This window comes from Notothenia rossii (genome assembly GCF_949606895.1).
Source record: "Notothenia rossii genome assembly, chromosome: 7".
NCBI lineage: Eukaryota > Metazoa > Chordata > Actinopteri > Perciformes > Nototheniidae > Notothenia > Notothenia rossii.
In genome coordinates this window covers 19,003,025-19,014,660 of record NC_136905.1, presented here as the reverse complement: position 1 = coordinate 19,014,660, position 11,636 = coordinate 19,003,025, and positions in this window count along the sequence as shown.

The window sequence follows — 11,636 nt, the reverse complement described above, 5'->3', positions numbered from 1 at the left end:
TACTGTACAATTGCTTTCTCAACCTTTCTTTGGTCGACTTTTCTGAGAGCAGTTTCACACTCTTTTTTTCTAGGAACACCATGTTGACGTGGCTTTTCACACCTGGAGTGCCTGTACGACCACAGTGTGTAGCTCAACTGGAGCAGATTAAGTTTCAGGGTTATGCTCAACCGCACCTCAGTGGTTATGGAAGAGGGGCATGTTTTGCTCTTTCATTTTCCCTGTGCAGATTTGTTCTCTCAAAAATCTAAAACTAGTGCTGAAACTTACCAAAACAAACAATGATTAACTTATTATGAATAGAAATTAACAAATCCTTAATGTAAGAAGCTTGAACCAGTAAATAGTTGGTATGTTTGCTTGACAAAGATTGAATAAGATGGCAAATAAATAGAAATGTTTTGATTGGCTTATCAATGAATGGACTGATTATTGCAGCTTTAGTTAAATTGCATAAAGTATTAATTAAGAACAAGCTATATATTTAAAAAAAGCACGTGTTGAGAAAGTATTTTTTCATATTATTATTAATTTATTATAATAATAATTATAATTAGAAACATAATAATCATATATATATATATAATGTATTATTTAAAGCAGTATCCTCTTAGCTGCTATTTTTTAACCGTTTGGTATGTGTCTTGTTCTCAGCGAGCAAATAGAGAAGGAAGGTATTCAGGTCAGGTTTGTAGTCTCAGCAAGTATGAGCTGAAGCCACTGTCCACTACAAGTTGCATTAGCAACACATCCGACACTTAAGAAAGTATCAAAAGTGTCAGCAGGGGGGAATAGCCCAAACAAGGAAACTTTCCACCTCTGCCCAGGACTGTGACTCATGCAGAAATGCAACCACTTGTTTATCTGTAAGTGTGTGTGTATGTGTGTGTGCGGGCATGTATACGTGTGTCTCCCCGTGGAAATGTCCATGTGGTCAATGTGTGACCCAGGATAACATTACTGTGAGCCGAAGCAAAGCGTCAAACACAAAGTACATATTTAGGCCTAATACGCAGAATAAAAGTCACAGAATACACACAACACAAGAACACATTCTGCTCAAGTGTTGAATATCTGAAGGGCAACGATGACACTGACTCAGCTACCAAAATGTCATCACTTTTCAATCCTTTATATTAATTAAGCCTGAACTGCAGTTATGAGCTTTCGGGCAGATACCTGAGCGCTGAAGTTGTGGGAGTGGAGCAGTGGGTTTTCAACCAGATGTTGCAAGTGTCTACCCAAAGCAGCGCCCAATTGTGAAAGGGCAACTGTTTCTCACAGAAAAGGCTGAATTCCCCAAACTTTTAAAAATATCATCCACAGTATCATTCAGGGTCATTTCCAGCATGTTTATGAATGTGAATATTAGGTTAATCCCCCATCCCTTGATGCACTGCTCACCATGTCTGTTCAAGTGGACACCTCCTGAATCTCAACCACAAGGGGAGCCTGCCCGTTTGTTATATGGTATTTCGATCTAAACAGGGGGAATCCTGTGATGTGAAACACTCAAATGACAAATCTTACATTCTAACAAACACAAACATATACACAAATACATTTGTTCCTGTTTCTGACGTCTCCTAGAAAGTGGCCTTTAAACAACTGCCTACACTGAGGTGACTCACATGCCGACTGTTCACATATTTCTACACTCTATCTTACAAATCACACCCACACACACTTAACCACTGGTAATTAAGTTCTAAACCTATAAACAAAGGAATGAACAAATTAATTATGTCTAGTAACCTAACCTCACATAACAGGTAAGTTGCAATGCATCGGATTTGCAGGTGCAATTTCTTTTTAAATGCAAGATAACTAAAGTGACAACAAGCATACCATATGGAAAACAGATTGGTTGTTCGTAAATAGTCCAAAACCATAAAAACCTGTGAGGCATGTCCTGGAAATGTTTCATCTGATGCCATTACTCAATACAGAGATTGCTTAATATTTGTACTTTTTTTTTTTTTATTGAAACCTGGCACACTTCTGTATTTGGCACACAAAGGTAAATTCTGAATATGCAAATTTGTATGCATCATTGGTTTATAGACCAGACTCGGACATGCATTAGGAAATATAGAATACTTTTATTTTGATTTCTCTTGTTGAAAAAATGCACGAGTGGAGGGCTCGCTGTAGATCTGCTCTGTCAGTATCTCCAGGATGTAAATAAGCAACCTTACTTTTGTACATCAACAATTGTCAACACTTGCACTTTTTCAGGGCCATGCACATGATCCTTGTTGTTACCCATGTGTTTGATCTTTGTATAGCTGACATGACTGATGTCCCCATCCATCAACAGACCAAACCCAACCACACAACTTGATGACCTACAGTAACTGAAGCATCTATTTAACAAGGAACAAATACATTTATCCATTTGATTGAATACTGTCTGTAGCCCGCGCACCCGCCCTAGCAAATAGCGATGACAGGCTAATAATGGAGACATCTGCTTTGTCTGCCATTATAACAAGAAGGGTGTAGACAAACTTTCCACACACAGTAATAGTTATTACAAGTAGTCAAGCCAGGTTGAATGATAAGCTGCTTTATATCACAATGAATAATACAGAGATTGCATTCCACCTCCAATTTTAATGATACATTATATACAGATACAATGCACTTATTCATATCCTAATTGTTAGAGAATCGCACACCAGAAAGACACTGCAACCGTTGATCTCCGTCAGATCATGCCTCCATACTCACGTGGACAGCACCAATACAGAAGTTTAAAAGGAAAAATTCCTTTGTAAGCATGCAAATGTGCCCACTCCCACATCTCACTGAACAGGTTGCTTGACTATCACGCTTATGCTTCAACCTTGAGTATAAGATATTGCTGCATGGAGGATTCCCTTACTGTATAAAAACATATACATGTACATAAACACAGATAAGCAAACACCTAATCAACCTAAAAAACCAACATGGGGCCAGGTTTCACATACACTGCCACACCCCCTTCAAAATGTATAGAGCAGTGAATCATGTTGTTAAATTTCATAGCAGGGCAATAATTAAAAAAGGGGATAAATCTGCCAACAAACAAGCGGGTGAAACTACAGAACATTACGAAACAAACTGCTGCACATTACCCTTCTGCACCTCTGATGGGAAACACATACACAAACACACAAAGTGTAAAAACACATCATGATAGCATCACATAATGGCTCACAATCCCTGAGTGATATACAGTACACCTCCTGTGCCGTGGCTCAGGGAACTACTTCCCTCCTGTCTTTGGGCAGTGGTGTGATAAGGCAGTGATGGGTTGTATTACTTCACTTGGGTACTCCCAGGGGGAATCCCCCTGGTGTTGCTGTGTATGTGTGTGAGTTGTGTGTGTCTCTTCAGAAAGGGAAGAATGCCACCATTGAGCACCCTGCCATTGCGCCTGCAATCCTCTCCCCCGCACCCCCTCCTCTCCCCGTCCTCGCTTGCACTCTGACGTACAGTTGGAGCAGATTTGGTGACACGAAGATAAAAGCCTTCCTCTGTTTCTCTGCTTTCCTCTTTCTCCTGTGTCACCAGAGAGCTGAGTGCTGTTCCCTTGGCCGTAGACATAGAGAGCTCATTCAAACTGACACAATCACTTTTCACTTCTGCTTTGTGATAATCCAGAGTTCAGAGTGTTTCTCTGCAATATGCCAACCATATTGTCATCAGCACTATACAGGAGGTCTAAAGATGCTATGCCACTTTATATGCTACAGCTGTGCTCTAATAACTGAGACAAGAAAGCCTAGTATAGTAGGTGCACTTTTTATGCAAAGGCCTTAACTTCCTCTCATAAATCTGACAACTCAGACAAGCCTACAGTTCTACACAGCGGCAGCAGACACTCAACCTGTCACTGCTATTCTTTATTGCCAGATAATTAGGTTTAAATGCCGTAAGGACAAAAAACATTAACTTGATTTGTAACATTCTATTTGTCAGTCAGGAAATAATGATACCAAAAATTAACTCACCATTCATATGAGATGTGTTTGCTCCCTGGCAAAAATGGCAACTCAGTGTGGAATTCAGTCAGGACAAAATATACCGTGCAAAAAAGCAAGAACAATATCAACTACAGTTCAAAGAGTTTTTCTAGTGACCTCCTCTTCAGCAAGTTTTGATTGTTCCATTTTATGGTTTTTAGGCCCTACTCTAAAAATTAAAACATGTCTCGACAGCCCCAGATTTGTTCAATTCACTCAATAGGCGCGTTCACACCGGAGTAATTTTTCCCGTACTTATCCCATTTAGTTCCGTTAGTATGGAGCTAATTTCCTGCCATAACTCCACAAACAAACTAAACAGGTTTTACAAATCCCTCATGATTCACTGACAAACACAATGTGGTTTGCAAATACAAAACACCATCTACAAAGTTTTGTAAAGAAAAAAGTTTTGAAAAGAAAAACATATCTATCAAATAAGCACATAACATTTTTATAATAAATCATTTTTCAGAGACAAATTCAGCATAGGTTTTACAAGTACACAACTTTTTTTTACAAGTGCACAACTTTTTTTTATACTGATATACAGTAAAACTGTATTGGCGAAGTCCCTCCCCTTCCGGTGGACCTCCATGGGACCTTATTTCGGAAAAATTATGTATTGAAGTCAATGGAGAGAGATAGATTATCTTTCGATCCCGTTTGAATTGTGCCACGAATTACACATATGATGTTTGTCAATTTAAAAAATAATTTCGCAAGTAAAAAAAAGAAAAATGTGTCGTAAAACTGTGAAGTAACACATTTTTTTATGTGAAACGCTCAATGAACTACATCTCTGGTCTCGCACAACAACACACGTCACCAAGATGGCCGTCACTACTGTCTTGCCAAAAAAAGGGATTGACTACCCTCACTATCACCACAATGAAACACGTCCAGAAGAATGTCATGCAAAGCTGCCTGCCTTCCTTTGATTCTCTCTGAACTGCCCGATATTTTTAATGTTTAATGTCAACCATTTGTGTAGATAGCATGAAGTAGAAAAGTTCGCCGATGCTAATGTAGCGTTAGCATTTCTTCCCGGGCTTAAATGGTGTATTATAGAATGATCACACCGGTGTGACAGTAGCCTACTCTTCAAAGGGTTCACGAAATATGACTACTACTCTTACTGTTTAACATTTTGGGTTACTTAATGTTACTTCATGTTAAGGCTAATAAAAATGACAAGGCTAAGGCTGTAATGCTAACTAACGTGCTTGCTACTATCTAGGTAGCTAACTTGATCCATCCACTCCTGGTCCTTTCATCAGACGGGACGTGAAAGAACGAGCAAGACCCATTGCTGGTATGATAACAACCTGGTACTAAGCACACAGGCATCTTGTTAAAGTTATCTTATCTTAGCTATCTCTTATTTAGCGGAGGAAAAATTGTGACATCAGTTATGACATGACTCACGCGACTCTGGGATTTGTAGTCTTTCTAGTTGTGTATTTTTCATAGTCTTATATTTCAACAGTTTTACGACAAACTGTGACTTTTTTTAGATGAAAATTATTTTTTAAGATTGACAAATATCATATGTGTAATTCGTGGCACAATTCAAACGGGATTGAAAGATACGTTTTCTCTCTCCATTGTCTTCGATGCATAATTTTTCAGAAATAAGTTCCCATGGAGTAGATGGGCGTGACTTCGCCACTCTATACACAAACTATACAAAAAACGCCTTTACGCTTTGGAGCTTGTTCATCCATCTGTGAGCAACTGCCAGCTAGGTCTCTCAGTCACTCACTCCTGATCGTTCACTGCGCAGTGGCAGCTGCTACGGGCCTGATGTGTGAAAGTGAAACTATCTGATAGATAGAATATAGGTAGCCTATCAAAACGGCCCAGCCCAGTGGGGTGTGATACCCCTCCAGGGAGTAGCCGGAACACTTACAAATGTGGACCGGAAGGATATAGGCAAAAAATATATATATTATTTTCTTTTTTTTTAAATGTTTTGCGCCTCCGGCCCACGCACAGCACCGGCCCACCGGGAAAACTCCCGGTATGCCCAATGGCCAGTCCGCCCCTGCTGTAAAGTAGCTTCTAGCTTCATGTTGAACAGTAAGTCAACATTTTCCAGAGAGCTTTCTTTGAAATCACCAGGTAACGCTAAAAAACATTACATTTAGATTGTATGACAAAGTTTTTATTTAATATCTCTGGCTAGCTATAGCTAGTTAACGGTTTAGCTTTCCACCGCGATTCAAAGTAACGTCAACGTAGCTGTAATTTATGCTTTGCTTATATGTTCGCATAACTTGGAAGTTTACTGACATTTACATACCTTGTTTACCTGGCTCAAGTGGTGGCTCTGGGGTTGTTGTGTGAGCCACCATTTGAGGATTGTCGTCTTTTTTAAGAAAGAAATGTTCTTATGGCCATCTTCAAAAACTCTGAGTCCGACTGACAGTTGTCACATCTCACAGGATAGGTACCTGTCAGCCAATAAGACAGATGTTTATTTCCATTCAACTCTCTGGTTGGTCTGGTGTCTTGCCTCTGTTGCATTCACTAAACATGGGAAATTACAATTCTGCCGTCCTCTCATGACGAGGTTCAGGTAAAGCACGGTTAATGTATTATATTATTGAGGGAGAGTTGTCCGGGGCTACAGAAAAAGCTCAGGCCAGGCGATGCCACTGGGCGGTCTTGTATAATAACGTCATATTTGCAGTCATTTGGTCATTAGCAACAGCTTGTGAGAGCAGTGCATTCATCGGTGTTCGTTTTAATGCTGCCAGTATGTTGACGGCCTGTGAGTTGATGGGACTTCTCATGCTCCCTAAATAATAGTGGAGCCTCGCAGCGGCGACACCGTGCCGCGCCACACTTTTCGCCGCATAAGCGCATAGGTGCGCCACACTTTCGGCTCAGTTGAGGCAAGATGAGGCCCCCTCCGCAAGGTGAGGCCCCACGCAGTCTGCATGATTCGGCCTGTAGGGAGGGACGGCCCTGAGTACATTTGCAGATGTGAAAGAAGTAGGCCTACTCAGATCGTGTACTTGGGTAAAAGTAGAAGTACCAGAGTGTAGGAATACTTTGATACAAGTTATAATCCTGCAATCAGAGTGTTACTCAAGTAAAAGAATAAAAGTAATAGCATGCATCAAAATATAGTTAGAGTACCAAAAGTAAAAGTACTCATTATGCAGAGCAAATCTACTCAGTTACTTTGCACTAATGAGGCGAGCAAAGAAGATGTTTTGTGAAGATTATTCATTTAATCTGCTTTATTGGACACCTAAGTGTTCAAACATTTCTGCCGTTATATTTTAAGTTAAAATCTAATGTGCAAGCTGGAGGGCAGTGGTGTCAGGACAGATTATGACACAGTGACAATTGATCATGACTATCAACGTTTCCCTGATGTAATGTGATTTGATTTTTACAGAGGACTCTGGCCGCGATGAGGCAAGAGTACTAAGGTGCTGTCTGTTATCAGTGATGATGAGCTTCTCTCCATTTCCACCATGACCCAGTGTCCACTGCCATCGATCAATGTTGAATCAGGTATTGTAATGGTGATCTACAGAAATTTTCTTTTTTGGGGGTTGTCGAAAGCTTTACAACTTGACTTCCCTGATCACACTAAAAACACTTTCAACTTAATTGCAATAGACTGATGGGTGCAAGAACAAGATTCCATGAAAACACCTGACTATTGTGGACGATGATGTCATTTTTTATTGAAGGAAAAACAATAAAAGGCATATAGTTGAACTTTGAACTGTGTCTATCCTTTGATTTGTTATGTGCAACTATAAATAGCAACATTTTAGGAGATTTGGTTAATGTTTAATAAATGTTTAAAGCACTTAAGTTATTAAAGTACAGGAAAATGTCAAGTTACCCAAATTTAAATTAATGTTTGATTCATTCATTCACACAGTATATCTCGCATAAAAATACTTGTAGGAAGTAGTAATTCTGAGTAATCTGTACAAAGTGAAGAGTAACCTTTATAGTCAATTGTTAAGTACTCACATGTAGGTACTACACTAAATAAGAATTTGTAAGTAAAACAGACAATGTACACCTCACTGAGGTCAGACAAGTACCTTTTTATTTGTTTTTAAGGCAATCAGTTTGCATTTCTTTTTCAAGTGAGGTTAACTAATTAGAATGTACAGTGTTAAACTGCATGGTGGAAGAATAAATGCAGCATGTTACAATAATATTGCATGAATGACATTGCAAGGACAAATAAAAAGGTTACAGAGGATGAAGTTTATGGTAAATAGATTTATATGTATTAACTTGTGGAAGGTATAAAGAATGTCCTTCTGATTTTGGTTTATCTGCATTTTGGGCTAACATTTTAATTGGTTACGGTAAGGGTAGATTAAGACACAAAGGAAATTAATATAAATCTAAACATGTCTTGCATGGTGACAACAAGTGCTTGTGTATGTAGCTGTGGTTGTGAATGAGTCACCTGACACGGGATGTTGGTGGACGCAGTTGATTACACACACGTCCAATTCTATAAAAAGGACACGGTCATAATCTCTAATCACTTCCATGTCTGGCAGAAAAAAGGGAGCAGGTTAATCTGGATTACACGTCACCATGGTGAGGTCACAGCCGAGGCATCCGATACCCTAACCAGCCAGGAAAGAGAGGGGAAACACAAAGACAGGTAGAAGACAGGAGACGATTAGAAACCCCCACATTTTTTAAGATGCAGTATCTATTTACAAGAAGGAGAGAACAAGTAATAATTCCATTTGCAAAATTCATATTTAGCCTTGTTTTGTTATTGCAAATGAATAACACTGAAAATACAATGGGGGTAGTCCTTTTAACCATAACTTTACAAAAAGTAATATTACACTTATGGAGAGTGAAAAGGTAACCACATGACCTGCAAACCAAATGAAAAGTCCACCCGACCAAACATAAACCTACACCATTTTATAATGTTTATTTGTTTTATTTGTAAATTAGTTATTGTAAGTACATTGTGACACACTTAGATCAAAGCATGCTTGTATATAATAACTTAATTCATAAAGACTAACCCTGGATGACCCAGACATTGCTTTAAATCTCACAAGAGGGAGAACAGAACAGGGCATGAAGAAGAACTATTAATCTATGCCGATAGGATATGTTTTTGAATTTATGAACCATGGAGTTGGACTGAAATAAACTTCATCAACAATTGAGTGTATTGAAAACTTGCACATGATGACAAACGGATAAAAACCCCATCAGAGCTGAACATAATTGATAATAATGCCTGGATTATCATGATAGCAGGGGCGGCTGGTGGAAATTATTTTAGATGGGGCTATTGTAATAGTGAATAAACCACATGGGGAACATTTTGAGAAATGACCCCTTAAATTATGACTTCTGGTGATGTTAGAGATATGAGAAGACTGATCAATACCTCCATAATCTTCAGTGTGGTTAGCTATGAATCTTCCAAAACTTCCAAATACCTTGTCCTGGACATAGTTTCTACAGTATACTGTTCAACAGTACAGTAGGCCCACACAAACTGCAGAACACCGGTTCTTTGGGAACACTCAAATGATTTAATTCCCATTTAAAATCAGGAGACTAAATACGAACATTATATGCAGACACAGACGTGGTTCAGAAACACAGAAATATTAGAAAAACAGACCATTAAGGCAAAAAACCTAGTTTGATGGATGCTGTCAAAACTCAAATATATACAATAATGTGTGTGTGTGTGTGTGTGTGTGTGTGTGTGTGTGTGTGTGTGTGTGTGTGTGTGTGTGTGTGTGTGTGTGTGTGTGTGTGTGTGTGTGTGTGTGTGTGTGTGTGTGTGTGTGTGTGTGTGTGTGTGTGTGTGTGTGTGTGTGTGTGTGTGTGTGTGTGTGTGTGTGTGTGTGTGTGTTTATTTATCACATAGTATCTGTCCCCGGCTGTTTGAAGAGCAAGCATGGGAAACAAAAGACAGCGTTTACCTGTTTGCATCCAGCTAGTCACACACACAGTTACAATCGCACTCCCTTTAATTGACATAATTAATAGATAGTTTAGCTTCTCACCATCATTTGCTGTGGCCCACTGATGTTAACGATCGTAACTGAAAGGCTGCCTGTCAAACGTAAACATTCAGCCACGTGACTCGCAAACTCTCGCGAGAGTTTTACACAAGACGGATCCTTTCTAGCCATAACCCTGCACCGGGCGCTGACATTGGCGCCCGGTGATCATCAGATTTGACGACGCTGATTGGCTGAAATTATGTTTCGGAGGCATAGTTTACAGATAGCAACAGTCAGCTGCTAGTGGCTGCTGCTGCACTGGTTGAGGGCTCCTCTCTTAGCGCCCAGACGAGAGAGGGTAATGATACACGGGCAAGGCCAGGGAGGAAACTTGTGACTTATCAGTAACTTTAGACATTGTAACACAATGTTATTGTAGATTATACATTTTACTGATACCAATTATATAATATTTACCTTGTTCATTAAAAAATAAAAAATAAAAAAATGTTTTTTTTTTTTTTTAAATATATATTTTTTGAATGTGGGAAGAGGTGGTGCGGCGCCCCTATGGGCCGGCCGCCACTGAATAGGTGTAATATTCACCCACTCAACCGCAGAGTTCACCCCCGTTTTGATGGAAGAAACAATACAAAAAATTATTAACAACTGTTTGAAAAAGTGTGATGATTGGAATTGAAGAGGGGATTTTTAAGTTGAATCACATTTTTAAATCCATGCACTGTTTTTGTTTTAGCTGAGCCCTGGTGGCATGTGATGTGCAAGCCCTGCAGCTGATCCTGGCACTGACCACAGTGTTCTGCAGCTTTTATCACCACTCAATCTTCATAGACAAAATGAGCATGACTGGAATGTTGAATCCTCTGCTAATTCACTGTATACTTAAATGTGATAAACGGGGAGAGTTTGGGGTAGTTAAACATTTTTAAAGGTTTTCTCTGAAAAGCACATGCAAAAGCACATGTATGCCTTTCTTATCTGTAGAGGGGATGTGTCTAACATGGAGAGGGGCTTCCTAGGGCAGACCGTTTCACATTAAGCTATACCATGAAGATGCTTTCTGCTATTTTTTACCTTCAGTCATAAAAGCGACTTCTCCTGCAGCAGCGTTGTATTTTGACAACAGTAATGTTCTGTCAGTCTCAGCTAAAAAAAGCCTCAGCTGGTGTGGAAGAAGCATCGCTGCTATGCGAAGATTGCAAGCCTGTAGTGTGTGTCTGTTCGATGAACCAAAGGTTATATCTTCGGACTACGAACTTTTTATTCCCTGCTCATCCCCGGCTAGACCATCCATGGGCTAGACAGAGAAGCTGAGAGCAGCAGGGAGATCCCCTCTACAGTTGTTTCTCCCTGGGTATGACGGCTATATCAGCTGACTGTAAAACAATCTCTTACTTACTTAATAACATAAATAACACTAAGTGTGCTGATTGTGTCTCATTACAACAGGTATCCTATATTGCCCAGGTCGCTTTTAGCGGGGACACGCTGTACGACTAAAAATACCTGTCTACGACTATATTTGGATTGGCTGGATCACAATCACACCGCTAAAATAGTCGGTACAATGAATGGGCTCTCTGCTATCTCACTGCCTCCGTGATGCTAAATTTAG